Source organism: Hetaerina americana, unplaced genomic scaffold, assembly GCF_022747635.1.
Source record: "Hetaerina americana unplaced genomic scaffold, ioHetAmer1.1.p SCAF_12, whole genome shotgun sequence".
Taxonomy (NCBI): domain Eukaryota; kingdom Metazoa; phylum Arthropoda; class Insecta; order Odonata; family Calopterygidae; genus Hetaerina; species Hetaerina americana.
The window spans coordinates 30,299,542-30,324,086 of record NW_027286292.1 but is presented as its reverse complement, the minus strand read 5'-3'; the positions used below and the strand labels follow the sequence as shown (position 1 = coordinate 30,324,086).

Below are 24,545 nucleotides of genomic sequence, written 5' to 3'. Positions count from 1 at the left end.
CTTCGCTTGCTTTAAAATATTTCCATCCATGGGCTATAACGACTCAATGCTTATGTCATAACTTAGGTCTTACACTCATAACTTAAGTCAGGCTCAGCACGCAATTACATTAGCGTCGTTCCAGTTGATAAATAAACAGCTCCATAGCAAAGACTCTCCAGTATGATAAAATCGCAGAAATGCCTCTCAGTTAGTGCTTCGTGTAAGCGCTTTCGGGTGATTCCTATCGATTTCAAGATCAACTTGGGCAACATTTTGCCGGAGAAAGAGCCAATAGAAGGACTTCGAAGCGATTTCAGGAGACGTCGCCAAATATTTGTCATGTCATTTTAAATTGCTTTCAGGTAAAATCTAATTAATATTTTACCATCCCGCTTTGGTGTGACACATGGAAACATAAGAAGAGGAATGAATGCGGAAAATTAAATGCAAAGTACGATTCTTATTATGTTCAATCAATATGTATTATTAACGGTCACAGATCGGTACCCATGACTCTATTTTCCTTTTTATTATACCGGCGACTCATGAGTTTTCACACAGTTCATTCTTGCGTCCCTGGACGACAAACCTTTCGCTGGCATGTGCGGCTGTTTGATATGATTGAGGTAGCTGCAGGCTTGAAAACTATGGTCAAGTCACTAATCTGCTGGTGCTGTGAACCTCAGGGTCGGAAATCGATCACGGGTGACTCCTGTGGGCACCCTCCGCTTTACAGAAGCTGTGTGATTTTTCGGATCCCAGACCTACCTATGCAATCGCGGGTGGCCCATGGTAAGGACCTTATCTTGGTGCGTGGATTTCACACGCCGTGTGTCATTTCAGGCGAGGATAAACATTATTTGTTTAAAAAGTATCGGGAAGCGTTTCGGAAAAATAGATTAATTTCATATATTGCTAAAATGCCTCAAAATACATCCCTTGAGCGTCGACACACTTTTACCAGTGGCTTTTCTACGGCGTGATGGTAGACGGATTCCGGAAGGCCCTTAAGGGTACGCCTGCAAGCCTCTTTGACGGCACTTAAGGTGGTGTCCTTTGAGGGAGGATTCCACTTTTGGGAATAGGAAATAGTCTGCTGGTGCCAAGTCTGGACTGTGAGGGGGTTGGGGAATCGTCGCGATACCGTTGCAGTAGGCCTTCGCAAGCAGACACTCGACTCTGCTCTTGGTCGTCCGTCAAGACCTTCAGGACGAGTTTAGCGAAGTTCTTTCGCATTGCCAAATTTTCAGTGATAATGTGTGCCCTGTCATCTCATCAATGCTAATACGATCTGCGATCATTCGCACACTTCACCGACGGTCTTAATTCAGCACCTCACACTCACTCCAGGAAAATATTGTTAGCGACACTTTTTATGCAAACCTTGTAAATGTAAAGGACAATGTTAATCCACAAACCTACATTAAACGGTAGACTACCTTAAAAAGAGGTAGACTACCTTAAAGGGCTTAGTGTTTATAATTTAAGCTCTAAAACCAACCCACGAGTTGGTTACTGTGGATTTTTTATGCAATCGCCAATTCATGCACCACTCGTCGGAATTTAAATATTTATATTTACGCTGTTATTGCACGATTTATTGTGCATATTATGAGTTTATTTGTTACGATAGTTGAATGGAATGGTCCGAATACATGAGTTCCAAGGATTCATTTGAGTGGAAGACGAAGTATTTGCGCTTCATAGCAAAAGGAAGCAAGAAAATCCCCTTTTAGCAAGTTTTAGCCTGCAATATTGGGCTTTAGTCTAGTCCACTCGTGTGGAAGTCGCAGTCGCCTGATTGTGACTCATTGGTCTGCTCGTTTACATAGGACCGAGTATTCTTGCATTTTATTTCGTGTTCGTGGGTCTTACTTCGTATCATTCTTTCCCTCCAGAGATGGAAAAGAAAACCTGATGTGGCGACGCAGTCTTAAATACGGCAAGGGGTCACGATCATTAAAAGTGCATTGCTCATCATATTTGCGTCGGAAAGAGTTATTAATACTTACTTTATGATGTTCATAATAAGTGGTACATTCCCTGTCCCTTGAAATAATTTCCCAGGTTATAATTTTTGATTCTACGATTTCACTTTGCTTGAAAGACAGTATATTCATGCAACTAATACATATTGATATATTTTTAGCAATTTTTTACTCATGTTATGTGACCAAAATTTTTCGGGATTTTTCGTCCCGTTTCCTAAATATTCGAAAAAATATAATTTCTGCCTAAATTTTGCGTATTCCTATCCTCTTTCATGGGAGTGACATTTGGGAAAATGAATAACAAGAGAAGGAACGAAGGAAAATGATTCAGGGGAGGAAAATAATATTCAAGTTTGATTGTTTACAATGAAGGCTGGATATTTTGAAAATGTAAACTATTTAATCGGGGGGAAATGAGATAGCTTAAAAATGTGAATGCTATGGTTGGAAAGTGACCGTCGATTACAATTAATTGTAGCGTTTTAATCCTTTTTGGTATCAATAGAAAATGTAACGCAGAGAATCTTTCCTGATAGTTTGGAATTAAACCCATTCTCTCGTCGAAGCATGATTGAAATTCATCATAACCGATTGAATCTTTGTTATAAGCTACAACTTCCTGTGAAAAGATATGATATAGAAATTCGATATGGTACAGAAATAATACAAAATGCCTGAGAAGACGCAATTTACCATAGCGCAATGTAGAGGTTTCTCTTACTTAAATCTATCACGATATTATTATTTTTGTGTGTATCCTGTGGATATCAATTGGGAGTTATTCAGGTATTTTAAGGGTAACATAAGTTCCAATATCTTTCTTTTTCGCTGGGTCATTTGTTCTTTTATTTCTGTGAGGTCGACATTTCCTATTTTAACGCGAGTTAGCAGACAGAAGGGTCTTGGACGGAGTGCTCATACATTGGCGGGTGATTAGGCAATCGCATATCTTTGAAACAATTGCGTTAGGATTTGACTTAATTAATTTTAGTCCAGGTGGCTCTATTTAAGAGGATCGATTTTTAATAGTCTCTTCAGAGGGGATCAAGCCAGTAGGTCTTACTTTTTTGTTTGTCTGTGTACTCGTTTCATTTACAGAAACAAGTAAAAACAACGATTCATTTAAGACAGTTTTGCTCCAGTTTTTATTCGCTCAATACATAAGGCAGCCGCTTAAATTTGGCGGAAGATAACATACTCTTCACATGATGAATGGATAAAGCTTATTTCTATGCCTCTCAAAGCGAAAACCGAAACTCTTGAGGTCCCAACGAGGCACCAAGAGCTAAGTTCTTAGTCTCGAGGGCGATTCCTAGGCATTTGAACCGTGACTGAAACCCATTTGTCGAACATTAGACAAGGGCATATTCGAATCATCCTCAATATTGTGCTACACTTCAGTTATGCTCCATTTCCCATTTTATGTAGATTAAAGGTGACTTAGAATTAATGAAGCAAAAAAGTTGATCTAACTGGAAACGAAAATTACAAAATCATAAAACGTACATCCGAGCTAATTCGACTACTATGTATACTGCAGCTATTTTTAGAAACTGTTTGTTTTATATTCATAATTTTTTGATTAATGAAAGCAATTCAGCTGACAACTCTAATCGATTATCTAATTATTTATTAGAGTCCGTAGATTAAGGTTTCAGATCGTGTGATTTCTCTTATGCATGTGATATCAAACTACAGTTCTTCCGTAAGGGCTAATGGAATATTGTGTGAGTGATTAAGAATTTGGCGCATTCTATTACTTTTTAAAAATTGAAATGCGAATGATCAACGTCAATCAAGGAAAATTCTTTATTTTACGTACGAGAGAATCACCAATTTAAGAGATGATCACTTAAATTTTTCTCGCGCCAACTCTCGTACTATTTCTTTAACACCAATATTTAGTGTCATTTTCAAATGGCAGGAAAACTATTTGCATATGTTTTTGACCATTTCAAAGTCTTGATAGATTGAATGGAATAAAATTCCACAATGTGGGACACCATATAGAGAAACAAGCGTAAATAGGATGCAAAGATACTTGACACATTCAATCAATGAATTTTTTTAGGTGGAATACGAATTATTTAGTTGAATGACTGTTTAGTTGAATGAATACGAGTTGAATTAAAGTTGTCATATTTTTTGTCATTAGCGCAATAATTATAATTATTTCGCCGGCACGGAAATTTATAACTCTGAAACAATGAAATATTGTCAATTTGTAGCTGGGATGTCATGTATGATGCTAATAGTTATCGTGGACATAGATAAATATCGTCGGTCACGTAGAATATTCAGTAAGATGCATTTATGTAATTATGCTAGTGGTAAGTTTTACATTGACCATCAATAATATACTCTAGTAAATATCTATATATTTGTCTTGCAATATTGACGGCTTGGTAGCTAATATGTCCATCCAATGAAAGTTCCTACCATAGAGGGACAATTTTGTCGCTTTCTTGTTGCCTGGTCTGTCACAAAGTTGTGGTTCATTCCACATAATCCTCTTTCATTCAGAATGGTGACACGAACGTGTTTTCTCCGAACAGTATCCACTTTGTGGACTCTGTTAGCGGAAACCTAAGTAAACCACCTGAAAATAAATGCCGCCACCAATTGTGTACTTACTTGAAATGGTGATATTCGAGGAGAGGAAATGAAGCCTTCCCCAGTCATTTCCCTTAATCCAATTTCCTGATTTTAAAACCCTGCGTGGTCGTTGCTACCGAATCTCTTTTCTTTCCGAATACCTCCCAATGCAGTACTTGTTTGTTTGCATTTTCCTGAATTCAACGTTCAATTTGAAATAAAGCTTCAAAAAATGTTTCCTTCAGTCACAGTTTAGGCTGGGAAATATTTTCATACTTATTAATTTTGAAACACTACCTGTAACCACGATATCAGAATGGCAAAATTCTAGCATATAAATTATATTTTATTATTAAATTATATTAATTTCGAGCAATCAATCGGTTGATTAATCTTCGAAACATCGGAGCACTAAACCGGTGCGCTTTTTTCGGTTCGAACTATTTTATGAGCATTAATAGTTATAGCATTGTTAACATAAACCCACGAAGGGCAATTAAGAAAAGTTAAAAATAGAATTGAGCAGATTAAAAATGTGAATTAAAAATTTTAGAGTCAACTACAACTCTTCAATAATAAATGATGGCATCTCCTTCCATTTCCCGAAATTAATATTGTGAATGCGCTCCTTTCTTAATGACTACAATCCGCAAATTAGGATACCAAATCTCTTTTATGAATCCTTTCTCCAAATTTTCCTCTTCCAATTTATTTGCGGGTAGCTAATGGTGCCTGCATTTAGCGAGCGTTCAGGGCAAATCTATAGGTGAAAAATAAAATTTTACTTCCGGGAATGATACATTAACCATCAGGAGTTGCTAATAATTTCCCGTGATTAGCAGAGAGAAAGTATGTTTATCACATATACATACGTGATAGGTTTTTTAATGAACACTGCAACACAGATACTAAGACTGAGAAGCGTTAAAGTTTCTGTTTACCATTTTTATTGTGAGATGTTGAACTGATTTTGATAAAAACCAATCATCAAAACTGACCGTTTCAGTCTTTCTTTAGCAATCAGGATATATATTAGATGAAATGGTGAAACGTGTAACAATTGCGTTCCCACAAATATCATTTGTGAACGGCGGGACATCTGAAAACTATTTTTATTGCATTGATACAAATTTCAATCGCCTGTTCATATTTCTTGTTAAAATATGGAATAAATGAGTTTCTGGCGTGATATTTCAAACACAATAATGTTAATGAATTAGCTTTTTAGTTTGATTTGAACATTTGCCATTTTTCGTGACTAACTTTAAAAAATAGAAAAAGTTAGGAAAAGCACGGTTATAGCATTTTTGCCCTTTTGAATGTGGTCACCATAGAAACCCCACTTTCGGCCTCGACCCAATTCTTCTTCAAAGGTCGAATGTCGAATCATTCTGCCCCGAGTGGAGAGATGTTTCTAGTACAAAACTAAATAAATTGTAGAAGGATATAATTCTCGAGACTATTCTCTCATTTTGCCTGGTTGAGGCACAAAGAATAACTTTTAATAGCCATTATTATTCTAGTATGCTACCCTTTGACCATAAAAATGAAATCCTCCTGTAGAGGGTAACATGCTGATACAATTAGGTTCTTATTGATTGCTACCTGATTTCTTTTGGTCAACGCTACATTAACTAGATTCTTGATTTCGCTAGGTAAACTTAATGCTTGAAAAATTGCCCGAAAATGTCTATTGATCTTCAATGTTACTTAAAGCCTCAAGTTGCAAATAGTGAATAGTTTCTTGAAGTTCCCTCTGGCTAAATATTGGGTTTGAATACATGTACTTCTCACTTTTGTGAGCATATTTTTCTTAAAGCTTTCCATTGAGAAGAAGTTGAAATATTTTAGGTGGGCATATTTTGAAAAATCGAAAGAAAATTGAGAAAATAGTCCAAGTTGGAACTTAGAATAGTTTATTGGTTTGAGAGGAAGCCACGAGAATCAATTGAATATTATGAGCAGTCAATTTTATTCTACGATTGACTTAAAATATTTGCTTAGAAATGGATCCACAGCATTTGATTTTTGCTAACGGTCATAATTTTTTTGCTTTTTTCCCCATTAATCATATCGAAATGGAAACTAAGATGAAAATAATCGTGCAGCAGTTGTGTACAGGTATTTTTTGAAAAACATTTCGTCCCATTTCCCAGCGTCACCAACTTGGTACATTGCTATCATTATTGCTCTCACGTTGTTCACCCAGATAGCGAAGGGCAATAAGGGCCATTGAGACCACAATGAGTTTCTTATTGAACGTTAAATCTAAATGTCGTCGTTTAACTTTACTTTTCTAATGCCAAAATTTTTATTTTCCATATTCATTTTCATGGGTTATCGATCCGGTGGTTATTTTCTAGTAACTTTGTTATTTCTCCTTTAATTTGCCAGTTTCTTTTTTCAATTATAGCTCCTTACGCGGACACGTTCAATTATTGTTTTCAGTGAACTGCTGTCCTCCGGGAAGTTCGAATCTAGTTACTTCACCATACATCATATGTTTCCATATGCTTCCCTCTTCACCTTCTCCCCGAGGTACTTCTTCATTTGCTACTATTCTGATCCATTTCCTTTTTGACATTCTTCTTAAGGACCACAATTCCTTTCCATCTAAACTTTTAACTATATATCCCGAATTTTTTCCTTCTAACCATGCCATAAAATAATCAACAAGCCAATACTAGCATCTCAGTTTCACTGTATGTATTATTCCTTGAAGGAAAGGTTTCCCTATTAACTCATACATTTGCGCTGGTTAATGATAAAAAGTACATTGAAAAAGGTTTGCCAGAAAGAATACGGAAGAACCATCGGGCATTTCACTTTTCGGATTACAGTCATTCGGGAATCCAAACTCGGAAATTCTCCAAATCCAATTCGGGAAAACGCATGGGAATCCAAATGCATAAAAAATTGTGTGCACATGCGAGGGGGCCACGGTGTTTCTATCCCTTCCCTCCCCGTGGACCCCCTCCCCAGGACTCTTCAGACCCCCGGAACCCCTACCCCACTACCACCGCCGGCGGCGGCGCTGTCGGCCCCGAAGCCCCGTGAATGTAGGCGACGAGGCGGACGGATTGGCCGTGCGGGCTCCATGCCCCGCCGTCAGCCAGGCGGCGGCCGGCGGGCGCGTGTGGCCTCCTCTCGCGCGAAGCCCCTCGCGGCGGGGATTGCGTGACTCGGAGAGGCGTCGGGGCGTGCAGACAGGATCACAAGCAGAAATAGGGCTGGGAGGTGGGGCGTTGGGGTGGGAGGAATTTGCAGCTAATCGACCACAAATGCCGTTTAGTTGCCGGGCGACAGTGCTTCACCGTTGTACGTTGCAGAAATCCGCCACGTCGTGGCAAAAAGCTAGCTGTCCACCGGAAAAACGGAAAACTGCCAACTGTGACTAACAGGGGTGTGATCCAACTGATTCCTTTCTTTACCTCCTTCTACCTTCTTGACGACATTGCGTGTCGTCAAGAAGGTAGAATGAGGTATGCCTGCCCAATAAATAGAGGTAGATTTTCGATCATCCCGAGAATTATTTTAAAATTAATGCACTCCATAGTCTTAAGTGCAATTGCCACATCCATTCCTCTCCTCGATATTTTGCCTTTCTACGTTTAATTTATCCACTCGTCACACTTTCTTTCATCCTTAGTGCAATTTAAAATTAATATTCCTTACCTCCCTCCAACGCAATAAACTTATGCTCTGCCATTATTCCCGACGGTGAATGTAGGAAATGAAGGTATTTTATTCTATCACCTGACCATAAAGGCCTTCCTATGATTGAATCTTATCATTGCCGCGTCATATATTATAAAGAGAATGGGCAATTCGGGACAAACTTTCCTAACTGCCACCTCCCATCTTATGTCTCTATCCACCGCCTTTACCAGTCCAGGCTTCCTTTGCGTAGCTCATCACATGCATTAAAACGCCAATCCATTCAGCGTACGTCTATTTTGAGCAATGCCGTCATTAACTTTTCACTCTCGAAATCTGCGAAACCCACAACTTATCCTAAATATACCACTAAATATTCCATCATATTGAATTATTTGTTATTTCTCTGGGGCAAAGGGTTCACTCCCTGCCTGCTGATACTGTGCTTCAACTTAGTATTCATTATCCGGCTTCTCAAATCTGTTGTATGTATTTTCTCTGATTCCCTTTGCTCCGTGCGAAATTATGCTGGTGGTATTTCAGCCCTTTTTACAGATATCATTCTCAGTATGATTCAGGGTATTGACTTATCGAATTCATCTGACCGAATCGTTTCATAAATTGTTATAAAAAGTCTAAAAAGCTCTAACTTGATGGTATGATATATGTATTTTTACTTTTCCATTCGGTATTCCTGACCTTTAGTTCGATATATTTTGAAAATTTGTTTGAAAATTGTTATCCCCCACGAACGAAATAGATGGGAAGAATTTGGAGCCATTTTCAGGAAATTGCAATCTTGTAAAACTTCTAAAGCCTTTGACAGACTTTATGTGACAGTTTCTCAAATATCTAACGAGCGAAACCTACATTCTACATCGTATCGGAGGCGCCATATGAGAATGTGATTGGAAAGACTTATGTACTTAATTATTTTGTCTTGATTTATTTAGTAGTTGTAGTATTTACGGGAGGCGACCGACAGCTGAGGTCATTTGCGCCATTAGGGATGGACAGGAAAGGATGAAGGGTGGAGAGAAACCCGGCGTCGGCATTAGCCTACTCTTAACGAAAGGCGCCAAGGGGTCCGCAGCTTAACGTCCAATCCGATGGACGGCGTACTCACTCAAAGTGCCCTGCACAAAGCACCTCAAGTAGGGATCGAGATACCTCTGAAAAATATTCAACACCGCCGGGATTTGAACCCGGGCCCTCTGGGTGGGAAGCCAGTACGATAGCCACCGCAACGACTCGATCCCCTGTGCGATGTTTTTCATCCTGTAAACTAAAATTTTCCGTGCTAATTGTTGTAAGGATATTTATTGAAAGTTTTCCCTTTTTATACTTTCTTTTATGACAGTAATCGGGCATGTTTCTTTTTTAGTTTTTCCTCGGGTTAGATGTAGATTGGCCCACCACCTCTTTCTTTGTCCTCCTCTACTCTAGAGGAAAGAGGTCAGATCAAGAAGCCTCAGGACTTATTTTTAATAAATTTCTTGAAACTCTGTACAGGTTATTCAACATTGTATCATTCAAGTTACTCCCCTTTGCAAGCTATAAATTTTGCTCACCACTGTTTTCACTATTGGAATCATCCAGATAACGCCTCTACTGAATTTTTGCTTTATTTCATCAGAAATATTTCTACAATCTCCTCATTTATATCATATCTCTACCCTTTAATCTGGTTCTTAAACTTTGGAAATACAAAAAGTTCGCTGGGTGCTAATAAGGTCAGCAGGATAGCCGAGGGATGACCGTTGCGCAGTTTTTCGAGCAAAAATCTCGAATAAGCCAAGTGAAATGAGCGAGTGCGTTGTCATTAAGTTCTTACCTGACGATCTTTTTTGAGTCCTTTAAATCTTGTTTCATTAAAACAGTCTTATATGTATGTTTGCAACTAAAGCGTTTATCGAGATTTTGCAAAGTTGAGTGTTCTCGGGAAGGTTATTGCGAAACATTTAGAGTAACCGCATAACCCTTTAGCCCTCCGTTGTTAATCAATTTAAATAGTCCAGGAATTTTCTTATCATATATCGTATAGAGTCAGTGAATTTATCCCTGGCGATTTTCATCCCTGATCATCTATCATTCGGTGTATATGTTGATTCCATAGTTTTTTTTTGTCATAGTAAGAACTTATTTATATTGTTTACCTTAAAAGTGGGTATGAATTTAAAAATATTCTGTCAATTAGTTTTTCCCCATAATCTTATTATTACAATAGGCTGAAATAGAAAAAAATCAGTCCATAAGTTAAGTGTTTTATTTTACTCCCGGAATGCACGCATATTCGCTTTACAATGGTTGGTGAATTTGGAACCGCATACCATTTTTCATTGCCTTCACACTTCATCAATATGCAGAAACCCAAAAATGACCAAAGTTTGCACAAAAAAAGATCTGCCTTGATGTTTTCCTGAAAATTTTCAAATTCAAACTGATCCAGGTTCCGTTGGAGGAATTTCATGGATAGCAATCGATGTGATTGTAGTAAACAGTTATTTGCCTACAAATTGTATCAGTGTTAGTGATCAGTTTATAAAATTTGTATTTTTTATGTTTTTTTTCGGGCCATCGTTTGCGTAAAGTGGTGAAATTTATTCGTCTTGCTACGGTGTTATTTAAATAACTAGATTTGCTAAAGGTTTTGCTATATTAATCAGACAAGGAAACTTAAGACAAGATAAAGTTGGATTTAGAGGCCAAAACTTCGTGGAAGTTAATGGCGAACAAAAAAGAATAGATTCATTTGCATTTCCACAGAATTAACATTATATCTCCGGCTAGTTCCATTACACTCTAGCATATTTTAGTGGCCTGAAGACTTTCATCAACGTTATCACCATCCTTATTAACAATTTTTATCAACCTAAAAATGCTTCAATGTGGCGGAACCGCTTGGGAATAAAGCGTAAAGGCAGCCGTCAAATTATCTGCCTCGCAAAATAATTACTGTGATATTACAAGGAAGTCATTTCGAGGAAATTGATTCCTATAAGGAAATGGCATAATATCTAAATTTAGGTGGATTTAAAACTCTTTTCTTAGGATTCTTTCTAAAAACTAATATCAAAAGTTCACGGCTTCGGCTGAATATGTTTTACTTTCGCGAAAGGAAATACTTTTTTTGCATTGATATGCTTCCCAATTTTGAAATATAGTGATGCTAATTATATGGGTTCATTATGTTTTGATTTTTCTTATTGCCACCCTTGCGTGGAGTCAGGGATGAGATTATTATTATTAGTAAGGTGCAAGGCCTTCACCATGCCCACCTGGTAATCTAGGTAGGTATTTCCTCCAAATGTAAGATTTTGCTGGTAAGGATATTAAGTTGGAGCTTCTTTGTTGATTTTTCCTCCGAATGTGCCATGTCGCGGCTTTTGAAGACTTTCGTTTGGTTGACCAATGTGTTATTCCCGATATATAATCAATCTTGAAAATTGGTTTCCGAGTGTTAATTTAATAACTCCACCCCTAAAAAATCAAGTTGTGCCATCCCATTGGAACTGAATGCACATTTTCTTCGGCATGCTTCTTACGTGGGCACGTATCTTCTCGACTAGTCTTAGGTGATGCTCTCAGTGCTCCTGGCACGACTGTGGCACGAGCATCTCTTCATTCCCTCGTTTAAAGTTTCGCAAATGAATGATTTAATACACATTGGATGGATTGAGTAACATGAAAGAAAAATATTATCAAGCACTTATAATTTCAATTTAAGTCATTGTGTGACTCGAAACTTTTCACGATATCATTCATGCGTCGGCGACATTTAGATGATCGTGCGTCGTTGATTCTTCTCACGATAGTGATGTCCTAAAATAAAATCTATAGGCATGACCTGGGTGGGTGATCAAGGTATCCAGGTTCATCGGACAACTTTCCAGCATCGGGTCTTCGACAGTCCTTTCGATTAAGCCTGGCCGGCGATGACCGGCGAGAAGGTTTATAAGTGGAGGAGTGAGGTGGAGGGATGTCTGCATGCAAGCCAGGCATCAGGCGCTTTGCGTGGCTCTTGTTGGGACTGGTCCCGAGCTCTTGAATGCTGCCCGTCGATAGGAAGGGTTTTCTAGCATTACGTGGTGTGAGCGACTCCTCCAAGAAGGTAACTTACCTTCATTATTTTCCCCTTCTCTCCCTCTGGAAATTCCCGCACGTCTCCTATCAAAGGAAGAATCACCTCATCCATTATCTAATGCTGTTACCTACGCACAGCACCATACTATGTCCGATTTCAGTTGAAAACATCATCACATTCGCCCCTCTTATTACTCTCGGGTTTCAAAAACGGAAGAGGATTTAGCTCCCAGGGTCTTAGTGAGCTTTCGCCCATTGATGAAATTGTCGTTAAATCATTTTCTCTCTTTTAGACCTAAAAGAACACACTGAGTGTCAGCAAGGTTTTTATCGAGCACCGAAACCGGTCTGAAGTAAACATCTACCGGAGAAAATTCGTTTCATGGTACCTTCCGACGGAGTTCCCTCAATATATTCCTGAGGCATGTCATTATCATGCCTCCCAGTACTTGAAGGAGCATTGGTTTGCATTTTCGAATTCAAGGAGAGACGCTGAAAGAGGGTGCGCGGGCCAAGAGTACGGTGGGGCGGGGGAGGTTTTAGCGCGGACTCACCCCATATCCTCCAGTCTCCCCCCGCCTCAGAGGACGGGGCGAGTGGCCACCCCTCTTTCCCCTCCCTCTCCCGTCTCGCACGCCGGCCACGTGAGCGATCCACGCTCTCCGCTCCGGCATCTGAATCTGCACCTCGGCGACACCATAGCGATAGTATCACACACAGTGTGCGATGATATCCTAGTGGCGTTCGTCTGTTAAGCATTTTCATCTGTAGCTACGTGAACCGTGCTGAGCAACTTGAGACGCGGGAGTTTAATAATTTTTTTTACTTTCAACAGATTTTACTCCCCCGTTTTTTATACTCTTGTAAATCTCAGTGATATTTACAAAGAGTTATTATTGTGACCTTGAGTCAAGACATACATATGAGATTAGTAAAAACTTCGATATGGAATGCATTGTATGCTTTGCTCCAAAACTTGGTCGAGAGTGTAAGCAACCGTTGAAGACTTTGGGAGTGTTAGTTTGTGTGTATAGAGAAAAATGAAGAAAATGGCCGGAAATAATGAGGTACTGGCAGACTGGAATTGCCAGAAAGGCCAGAAGTTCTATTCATATTAGGAAAAGAGATTAGGGAAAAGTTTGTTTGGAGAAATTTGAAAAGGGCGAGTAAAGAGAGGCACAGAGATATACAAAACCGTGCACAGTGTGTTTACGAAACCGTGCACAGTGTGTTTACGAAACTCAATATTTGAAAAAAACAGTGATTAAAGAGTGAAGAGGACATGCTTCTCGTTGAACTTCCAATCGAAAGTGCCACAGATATTAGAGGAACATAGGAAGTATTGTTTCCAGAGAGTTAACAAAATCCAGGGAAAAGCATCGTGATTCGAGGAAAGCTGCCGTGAAAGAACGTAAAGCGTCAAATGATTGCTAAGAAACTGGAATGGGAGCTCATATAAATGAGAAAGATTTTCTAGTGTGAATTGATATGTCCCGAAAATATTTTATTGGATATTTTCTACTAGTGCTCCGTAAAAAAAATTATTTTCATGAAAACTTTGGGCTTCGATTAATTAAAAGATTCTCCTTTCACTTTTATGGCACCAAAGCAAAAATGAGGCGAGTTAAACTTTAAAACCTAACTTTCGTCTACCTGTTTTATTCCGTTGAGTGGAGTTATGTGTACAATAGAAGGTAGTGGTTCGATGAATGTAAAATTAAATAATCAATTGAAATTAAAATTAATGAGAGAGAATAATCTGAGTTAGTGAATGACGGTTTAAAAATGTCCTTTTCACTAATCAAGTTATAAGAAAAACTTGATCGCCTTCTAAGACACCGGTTAATGAAGGTGAGAATTATTTGTCGTGAGAGATCGGGTGGGCGTACGTCACTATTGGGTTTCCACCAAGCTTTGATATACTATTACACTTATGAGGACGTTATTTGATCACTATTCAGATTGAAATGACCGTTTAGGGCAGCGTTCATCTCGGTTATCCGTCGAACGTGTCAGCGGATCCTGTTGGCTCCTGAGAGCTGGCAATTTCACCGAGTATTTTGGTGTTTTCGCCCGAACACACGCTTGCATATTTATCGATGGGGCAAGGTGACATCTGTTTTTAAATCTTTTCCTTTTTTGGCTTTTTGCCATAATGCGTACCTTCAGCTACCCAAAGATGGGTTTAAAAATTTTACCACGGTGGTTCTGATTTGATCTTAGGGGAAATTTATGGACGTTATTGTCACTAATATAGAGTGCGTTGACGGAATTTTAAACTGCATCAGCAATACTGAAAATGTTTTATGCAGCGGAATCATACATATAAATACGTTTAATAAGTGCACTCGTCAAGCAAGGAAAGAATTGAAAAATCATTTAACCAACTACTATCCTTAGAACTTATTTTCAGTCCCAAAAAAAACGCTTGGCTTAGAGTCATGGCGTTGGATGATAGTTAACTTTACTTTCAATTGAACCTCGATTAAGAGGCATGCATGCTTTATTTCCTCGAGTTAAACCTCTTCGGAACATTTTCATGCTGAAATGTGAAATAAAGTGCATTGGAAGGTATATTCTAATATGGATAATATTGCAAGTTGGAGTTAATGCGAGTTGCATACCAGAGTTGTTTAATTAAGGTTCAGAGAGTTTTGGTGAATACAGACCTTTTCAAATTTTAAAACGATTTTAAAGAAAATTGTTTAAAATATAAAGTGATAAACCCCACAGAGCGTCACATTTAAGAGGATGAACTGAGTTTTACACCCTTATTAACATACTTTTTAGCGAGAGTAGTTATCATAAAATAGCCATATCATAATATCATGGTGACGATTGAGGCGTTATCAATTGTAGATGTGTAGAGCAATGGAAATTTCAAAGTGAATTTTGTATCTCCGGGAGTACTGGAGCGTATCTTTTATCTCCGGGGAGCATTTGACATTTCATTAAATCAATTAAATTCATTGGAAATAAACATTTTACAGCAAACTTACTTTGACGGCTGATTTGTTGTAAATACTTCTTGTAGGATCGTACACTCTATGAAAGTTTGGAAAAATACGAGTAAGCGAGAACACGCACACACGTGTGTGTGTACATATATGTAGGTATACATTTATATACATATGTGTGTGTGTATATATATATATATATATATATATATATACATTCAAACACGAAATCCCGCCAAACGGCGAATAAATACTCATATATACAGAAATAGATATAAGGAAAAGGGATAGGAACACACATAAAGGACGAACACAATAGAGGTGGGGAAGGCGGAATCGAACGGATCACAAGAGTAAAAATATTTCCTTGACCGGGAGTCGAACCTAGGATCTTTCCACTTGGCGACATATTAGACCCACGGATCTCAGGGTGAATTACGTTTCCTCGATAGCTGCCTCGATAGCAGGACGTGCCTGTGTTCACCGAGTGTCTAAAATCGCCGGCGTCCGAGGCTTCGGCCGCCGGGGTTTGGAGAGCGGCACTGCCGGACTCTCTCGGAAATCGAGGTTCCGATCGTGTTTTGTTTCGAGCGGCGGTTGACCGCCTAGTACATCAAGAAGCGTGCAGTTTGACTCTCGACTTCTTCCGCCGGGAAGGCCGTACTTTTGTTTTGTTGAGTGGATCAAGACTGACCTTGGATCCTGGTGTACAGCTTAGGCTCCTTTTGTTTGCTACCGCCGGGTGCGTGTGGCGGGGAGGGAGCGTTCGTGAGTGTTTTATTTCCTTTTAAAGTGCTCGTTTTTTTGTTGCGCTTTCCTTCTTCATGCTAGTGTGCTGAATTTGATTTCTTCAAATGGCTGTGCGCCGCTTAAACACGCTCGCCTTGCAAGTTGACGAGAAGGCGAAGCCCCCTACCCCGTTGGAGGTCCACCTCTTCACGTTAGAGTCGCTGGGCCTCACACCCGAAGAGATAGTGGCGATCCAATTTGGATACAATCGCCATTTGATATTCCTGAAGTTGGCAACTGAAGCTACAATGACTAGGATTTTAGACAATACTCCGCGGAAACTACCGTTTCCGTCTTTAAGTGACCAGAGGACGACAATAACAATTGACGAGACTTCCGGCAGCCCGTGTAATGTCAGGGTTCTTTGTCTCCCCGTAGAGACCCCATTGGAAGACATAACAGGCGAGCTCCAACGCTTTGGTAAAATCCATCGCTCGTGGGAGAACAGGTGGGAGGGAGACAAGATGGCGCGGGTGCTTACTGGCACCAGGGTTGTGCGGATGACGGTCGAGAGAAATATCCCCTCGTACCTCCACATCGGCGGCAACCGGGCCATCATCATCTATGAGGGTCAGCGCCGCACTTGCGCCCGCTGTAACCAAGAAGGCCACGAGCGCAAGACCTGCCCTCGGAACCAGGGAGGTAAGAGCTATGTGGAGGCAATGACGATGCCCTCCAACCCTAACGCCGCCGTGGAGATGGACGAGCCCCAAGTGGCTGTGGAGGAGAGAGCGCGGTCGCTTCTACTCATCGAGGGTGCGGCCCCGGCTGCTCCCGTCGGTCCCCCGCATCTCCCTTCAATTGGAGGGAAATGTCAGCGGGAGCGAAAATCGTCAACAGAGGAAAGGGAACCGAAAAAGAAGAGGACAGAAAAACCCAAGCTCCTGGTCTCGAATACCGATCTACAAATGGCTCACGTACCTACCACCTCGCCTAATATCACACGACCCCCAGCCCCCGTCTCCGTGAGCTCGTCAAATGAGGAGGGGTGGTCTTTCGCCCCCCCTCCCCCCGCTCACGCCATCGACGCCCTCGCTACGCAATCCTTGCATCACGGGTTTCAAACACCCCGAGAACCTCTGGTGACAGGTGAGGAGGATGCATCTGATTGCGATGTTTTCCCGTCCCCAACAGCTCATCCCTCGACCCCTTTTTCATTGACTGTAAAGGAAGTGTCACCGACCCCGGAAGTTGACCCGCATACAAGTTTCCCAAAGTCAAAAATCCCACATACCCCATCTTCTCTCCCCATTAAGGACAGCCAAGGTGTCGACGATCTTCCCAGCGCTTCTCAAGATACGGACCACAAGCAACTATCTCCCCTGATTTTTCCCGACCACAATCCTTCCGCAGATGAGCCCCAGTCCGCCACTCCGACCCTCCCCGAGGGTACGTCCTGCCCCTTGGCGGCCCCCAGCGGTGCTCCTTCGAAGAAGGCCCCCTGTGGAACGCTGCCGAGTTACCCGGTCTTCGTGGAGACCACGGCTGGCTCTTCCTCTTCGGACGAGGCCGAGGGGGAGGGATATGGCGAAATGCCGCGTCCTCGCTCGTCGACCCGTTGGACGAGGCGTCCCGGGAAACGGCGAAGCACTCGTCGCCCGGGGTCGAGTCGCGACCGGAGCGACGCTAGCCACGATCAGAACTCTGGGAAGTGATGTCCGGTAGCCACCCGGTGCCGGACACACTTCGTCCATCGTTGAAGAGTTTTTTTTTTTGGCTGAATGACTGATTGAATCGATAATTTCAACCCTGCCATTGATAATTTCTTACAATACATAATTTTCCATTGCTAGCTAAAATCTCCCTCCTAATATCTGTGGACCTTGTCTTCCTTTCTTTTTTTCTTTCTAAATGTTAATGGTCAAATGTACGAGTATGCGTCTGTATGCATATGCTTATGTATGTGCGTGTGGATGTGCATGTGTGCGTATGTATGTACAAGTGGATATGTATGTGGTATATGTATCATGTATGTATCCATGTATACACTTATACTGAAGAAAAACATGATGTACCCATAATCTGTGACCTGATATTATGCATAATTCTAACAAACTCTGTAATATTCTGAACCGAATAAAATAATTTATATCATAGCTCAAGTGGTTAAGAGCATCCGCCCGGCAAGTGGAAAGATCCTAGGTTCGACTCCCGGTCAAGGAAATATTTTTACTCTTGTGATCCGTTCGATTCCGCCTTCCCCACCTCTATTGTGTTCGTCCTTTATGTGTGTTCCTATCCCTTTTCCTTATATCTGTTTCTGTATATATGAATATATATATATATATATATATATATATATATATATATATATTCATATATATATATATATATATATATATATATATATATATATATATATATATATATATATATATATATAATTTTTATTTATTATTAGGTAATCTGCCGGTTAAGGCAGGTTTTTGGATGGACACAGCTACTAAATAAAACATTTTGTGACTCCTAACAAAACACAAAATCCAGCATCATACTCTATATAGGTCCCTCTTCATCTCTGAGTACTTTCTTCCTCCCTTCATCCCGTCCAACATCCCTATCCTGTTCCTTCCCTTTCCTCGTTTGCCTAACATTCTCCCCTCAATTAGTCTTCAACATCCCGCTTCCGGTCAATACCCCCTTCATCCACTTTTCCTGCCTCCATAGGATTTCTCCCAACAAATCCCTCTCTTCGCCCACCATACCAAGTACTTCCTCATTTGTTTTTTTCTCGGTCCATTTCACCTTCTCCATTCTTCTTCACACCCACATTTCAAAAGCCTCCAGTCTACGTCTATCCTCCTGCTTCAATGACCACGTTTCCGCGCCGTACTTAGCTACGCTCCATATCAAAGTTTTTACGAGTCTTTTCTTAATATCCTTACTCAACGTCGCTCTCATCAACTCCCATCAACTCTCATCAACCCTCCCCTGGACTACAACCTTGACGTGGTGGAAGGGCTTGCGCGTTCCGATGACCCCTAGAGCTGTGCTGGCGGGAGTAATAATAATTGCTCCTGGTAGGGCCACCCATGCCAGATAGGTCGAAGGTTAGGAGCCAGACGAAAGGTAGTCCACGCAGCGTCTGTTCCTCAGTGCGACGGCTGCAATGGCGTCTGACCCCAGAGGGGCGACCAATAAGTGATGGTGTCACGTTAAAAACACTATTGAGGAAGGCAACGGGAAACCACTTCAATTATCATTCCCAAGATAAATATGATGCAATATATACATATATATGTATATATATACAGGGTTCGTCCGGAAAATAAGTGTACTGACTCCTGGGCTGGGCGCGCCGCTCCATGCTGGCCGCTCCGCTCCATGGGCTGCGATTGGAGGGGGGTATGTTGGCAAGCGACGCTGAAAAAGGCAGTCGGCTCTGAGCTGTGGTGTAGTGAGGAGCTCTGTTAACGCGAACCTCCACGCTCGACCCACGTCACGGAACGCGATGCCGAAGTTTTTGGAGCAGCGTTATTCCATCAAATTTGCGGTAAAGCTTCGGAAATCGTCTACCGAAACTGTCGGTATGATTAACCTTGCTTACGGGGAGTCAGCCATGTCCAGAAACATGATCTTTCGGTGGCACAAGATGTTCGTGGAGGGCAGAGAAGAGGTCGACGACGAACCACGGCCTGGACGCCCATCAACGACACTCACCCACGAAAATGTGCGAAAAGTTCGCGATGTACTGAACTCTGATCGTCGTCTTAGTGTTCGGATGATAGCAGAGCAGTGTAAGGTGCCAAAAACAATAGTGCACGAGATTATTAGGGAGCAATTAACGACTCGAAAACGAGTCGCCCGCGTCCGGCCAGCGATCAAAAACATCTGGCGGCTGCATCACGACAATGCGCCGTCTCACACCGCGCTTGTCGTGTCGGACTTCTTGGCCAAGCACGGCGTGGCAACGCTGCCGCACCCGCCCTACAGCCCGGACTTGGCACCACCGGACTTCTTTCTGTTCCCGAAGATAAAGAGGAGTTTGAAAGGAACGCGATACGGGACTTTGGACGCCGCCAAAGAGGCCGTGACGACGTGTCTTCGAGAGGTTCCCGATGATGCCTTCGCGGGAGCGTTCCAGGAATGGGAACGCCGCTGGAACAAGTGTATCGACTCACAAGGGTCCTATTTTGAGGAATATTAGCTTAAGATATGTAAAAGTGTAATAAATTTTTTTTCCTGAGCTCAGTACACTTATTTTCCGGACGAACCCTGTACATATATATATATATATATATAATATATATATATATATATATATATATATATATATATATATATATCTGGTACCCGATAGCAGATCTTCCTGGGAAACCATAACCGGCAAAGGGAAAGGAACTGGCCCCCCTACCCTGATGTGTGAATTTCACACGCCGTATAGGACTTAGTATTGGATGAGCTCTACCATCACCTACTAAACCGAACTTCGGGTTGATTACTGTGTTTATGGTTTATACTACCTTGATCAAAAAGTTCCCGGAATAACCACCGTGTGGCGCTCCCATCGTTCCGATTTGAGTTCTGTTTTTTTTGTTAAATTGGTACATCTGTTGTTGATATTCCCTTTAAATCTTAGTGTCATAACTTGACATTTGCAAAAGTTGCGTAGCCAAGAGTACATCTATCTCTGTGTGTGTTGGCGATTTTTTACAATTTCAGAAATGGATTTAAATTTGCAACAACGAACTTGTATTAAATTTTGCGTAAAAAACGGATTTAGTGGCGCACGGACGTTGGAAATGTTGGAAAAGTGTTTCGGCAACGATTCTCTAAAAAAAACGGTTGTTTACCAGTGGCACGAGCGGTTCAGAAGTGGTCGTGAGTCAATCGAAGATGATGAACGCAGTGGCAGACCATCGACATCGAAAGTCGGTGAAAAAATTGATAAAGTAAAAGAAATGTTGGTCAATAACCGCAAATTAACCATCAGAGAAATAGCGGAGGACTTGAACATTGCCTATGGATCCGCCCAAGACATTGTGGTTAATGATTTGGGTTTCCGTCGTGTAGCAGCAAAGTTGGTGCCAAAAGACCTCAATTTCATGCAAAAAAGAGACCGTGTTGACGTCGCAAAAGACATGATTTGCGAGGCTGAATCCGATCCCACATTCATCAAAAGGATCATTACTGGAGACGAGACGTGGGTTTATGAGTACGACACGCAATCCAGACATCAGGCAAGTGAATGGCGTTCACCAAATGAGCCGAGACCAAAAAAACCACGTCGTTTTCAGTCAAAAAAGAAGGCAATGCTGACGGTTTTCATGGATTACAACGGTGTAGTGCATCATGAATTTTTGCCAGAAGGCCAGACAGTAAACAAAGAGTATTATTTGGGCGTTATGAGACGTTTGCGTGAAGCAATTCGCCGAAAGAGACCAGAAATGTGGGCAGAAAACTCGTGGATTTTGCACCATGATAACGCACCGACGCACAGTGCTATCATTATTCGTAATTTTTTGACGAAAAATGCAACAAATACCATCCAACAGCCACCGAATTCACCTGATTTGGCTCCCTGTGACTTCTTTCTGTTCAATCGAGTTAAAAAACCATTACGGGGAACGCGTTTTAGCAGCCGAGAGGAAGTAATGGAAAAATCGCAGGAAGCACTGATGGACATACCGAAAACCGAATATAAAAAATGTTTCGAGGATTGGATCAAGCGCTGGCATAAGTGTGTTGCAGTCGATGGGGATTACTTAGAAGGGGACAATATAGATTTAGATGAATAAACTTGTATTTTTAATTTTCTGAATAAATTCCGGGAAATTTTTGATCAAGGTAGTATATATTATATGTACACATAATATATTATGTATATATATATATTTATTTATTTATATATATATATATATATATATATATATATATATATATATACATACATACATACACACACACACATATGCACACGTACCCCTAACGTCCAATTCCTGGTTATCTTGGTTATCTTTAGATCTTTTAACACAATCTTGACCATGGCCACATAATGTAGAGTGAAAATATCGAGGGAGGCGACCCACAGTTTAAATTTGTGCCATGTGATGGATAAAGTTCTTGTGTAATCATTTTCATTTGCTTCTTTTCGAGTTTAGTGAGACGTCAATTGTGTATATATTTATATCTTACAAATACATAATCAGCAATATATAATGTACTGTGCTTTCTCTTCTCTTTAACTTTCTTTATCTTTCTCTACGTTTTATAGATCACACCGCAATAAAGAAGTCACCTTTCCTATAAAAATGAAAATACTCTATAAAAATATACTTCTTCTTTTTTATGACTGAGTACAGTCTAGATTTTACAGAATAAAAAAAGCGAAGATAAATAAATTGATCTATATTATCAATTCCTTAGTAGTATAGTCCAGGCGATTTGAGGGTATTGAATTAATCCCGATAATGTAAGTAGTGCCTGGGTATTTTGATATCCGGTGCACGGTAAGCTTCAAGTTTTAAAAGCCTTCAGAGTATATTTATGAACCACTTTGTCTGAAATCAATAATCAATCAATAACACTACTATATATAATATTTTCACTAATACGCATTCATGCACGACCGATTCTATCATCAAGGGATACAGATACCTTTGACACATAAGTAAGAGGCACGAGTATTGTCAAGCGTCGATTAATATTCCCAAAACATTTTTCTCTAAAATCGAAAAGCCTTTTTCTTACGTCCCTCTCTGTCCTTTCTCTGAAGGCAAGGAATGATGAACAATTAAAGTTGTACACTTGGAATTATTTTACAATTGCAAAGTATGCTGTTGAATTTACAGCTCTGATATTTTTCCGCAAAGTATGCATACATAGGTTAATGGAAACTGAAAGCGTTCAGCAGTATCATCCGCTATGCGTAACTCATTTTTAGCGTGTATCATATAGTATGTCACTCGCCCTTGTTAGAGATGAAAAATTATAACGTTTACACCCTTGAATGTAGATAGATGAACCAACGAACAAATCCTACTTACGATGGGCGAAAACCTAGTTGATCAGCTGTGGCATCATAGATCTTACGAATGCGAATAAATGTGAGGTCCACCTCAACTTTCAGAGAATTATTGCCCTTAATTTTCTTCGTCGAAATTTGATTTCGCGCTGGCAAGTGAATCCAGCGGAAGAACATTGCTAGAGTGTGTCATTCACGTGAGAGATGCGTCGGATCTTAAACGGATGGTATGATTCTCGGTATTGCCGTAACAGTGACTCACGCACACGCAGTGACAAATGCATCCCCCTCGTGGCTTGCTCGCGAGGGCGTAATCTGTGGGAGACGGATGGCGGACCTCCGGCAGATGTGGCGGAATGAAGCGGGACGAGGCGGGGGGGGGGGGGGGGCTTTCGGCGGCGACCCCGAAGTGCCGTGCGAGTTGCGGCGCGTCAGCGCTCCGTGAGGCATATGGAAGGGGGACGGCAATGGAGGATTTCGGAGAACCGCAAATATAGCAGTCTCGCTGTACTTCCTGCGGCCAAGGACTGTAATAGACGACGCTCTCGCACCGATCCTTGGATTGTTGTCAATGGCTGCGGTGCTACCTCCTGGAGAACGACAAAGAATAAATCATCTGTCCATCATATCTTCGCCGTAGATTGTCTGTTAAAGTGATTTTTTCATTCCAGATTTTCTCAATTGGCATGATCATTCGGTAAAATCCTCGCACCAGAAATCATTTTATGTTCTCCCATGCAAAATGTCGTATACGTATTCTCATTCCACACCAACTGAAAGTTTGTGAATCACTACTCCGGGGCTCCCACGCCTCCTTGGGAGAAGAAGTCAGATGCTGCAATCTTCAAGGTTACGTACTGCGCTGGGGCCTCATTCCGTGAGACAATAAGCAGACGAGTCGCTGTTCTGCCTCTGACTGTAAGTTTGCGCAGCGACGATCGGAATGACAACTCATGGGAAATTTAATGCCCAGAGTTGTGTCAAAAATCAAATCTTAGTACGTGCGCGATGGACTTCAGTCCCTTCCTTGTACAGTCCCTCCAACTTCAGCCCACGATCTTCGAAATTGACCAGGAAGTGTCTGCCAGCACGTCGCCTATCGCGTCAGCGCCATTCCCGGAATACGATGCCAGAATGGAATGGCAAAAAAACGGAAGCTGATGCACGAGCCAATGGAACAGCTCCAGAAATCCAAATCAGAGCCTTATAACGGAATGCACTGAACCTCAAGGATTACTGCAAAGGGCCATCCAGTTCAGCAAAAAAATTAAATGCAGCTCTCATGCTGACATTGCCAATAGGTACTATTTCGTGTTCATTAGTGACATGGATCCGATCTATAAATATATTACTTTAAGGATAACTAAATGACTTACCTCCTCAGGTGGGCATGGTATGAAATGCTGTGGCCAGTGACTGAAAGAATGAAAGAAAGAATATCTGAGCATCATCATCACTGACGAATAATCACCTATGTGGATTAATCTGGAAGAATGAGCACTGCAGAGCGTAATAAATTCACTTTCA

The 24,545-nt window shown here is 41.0% G+C and overlaps 1 protein-coding gene across 1 annotated transcript in view; it reads left to right on the top strand.

Moving 5' to 3' along the window:
• The window catches only part of LOC139685904 (secreted frizzled-related protein 5-like), a 136,622-nt gene that overhangs the window by 93,901 nt on the left and 18,176 nt on the right, over nucleotides 1-24,545 (top strand). The window lies entirely within an intron of this gene.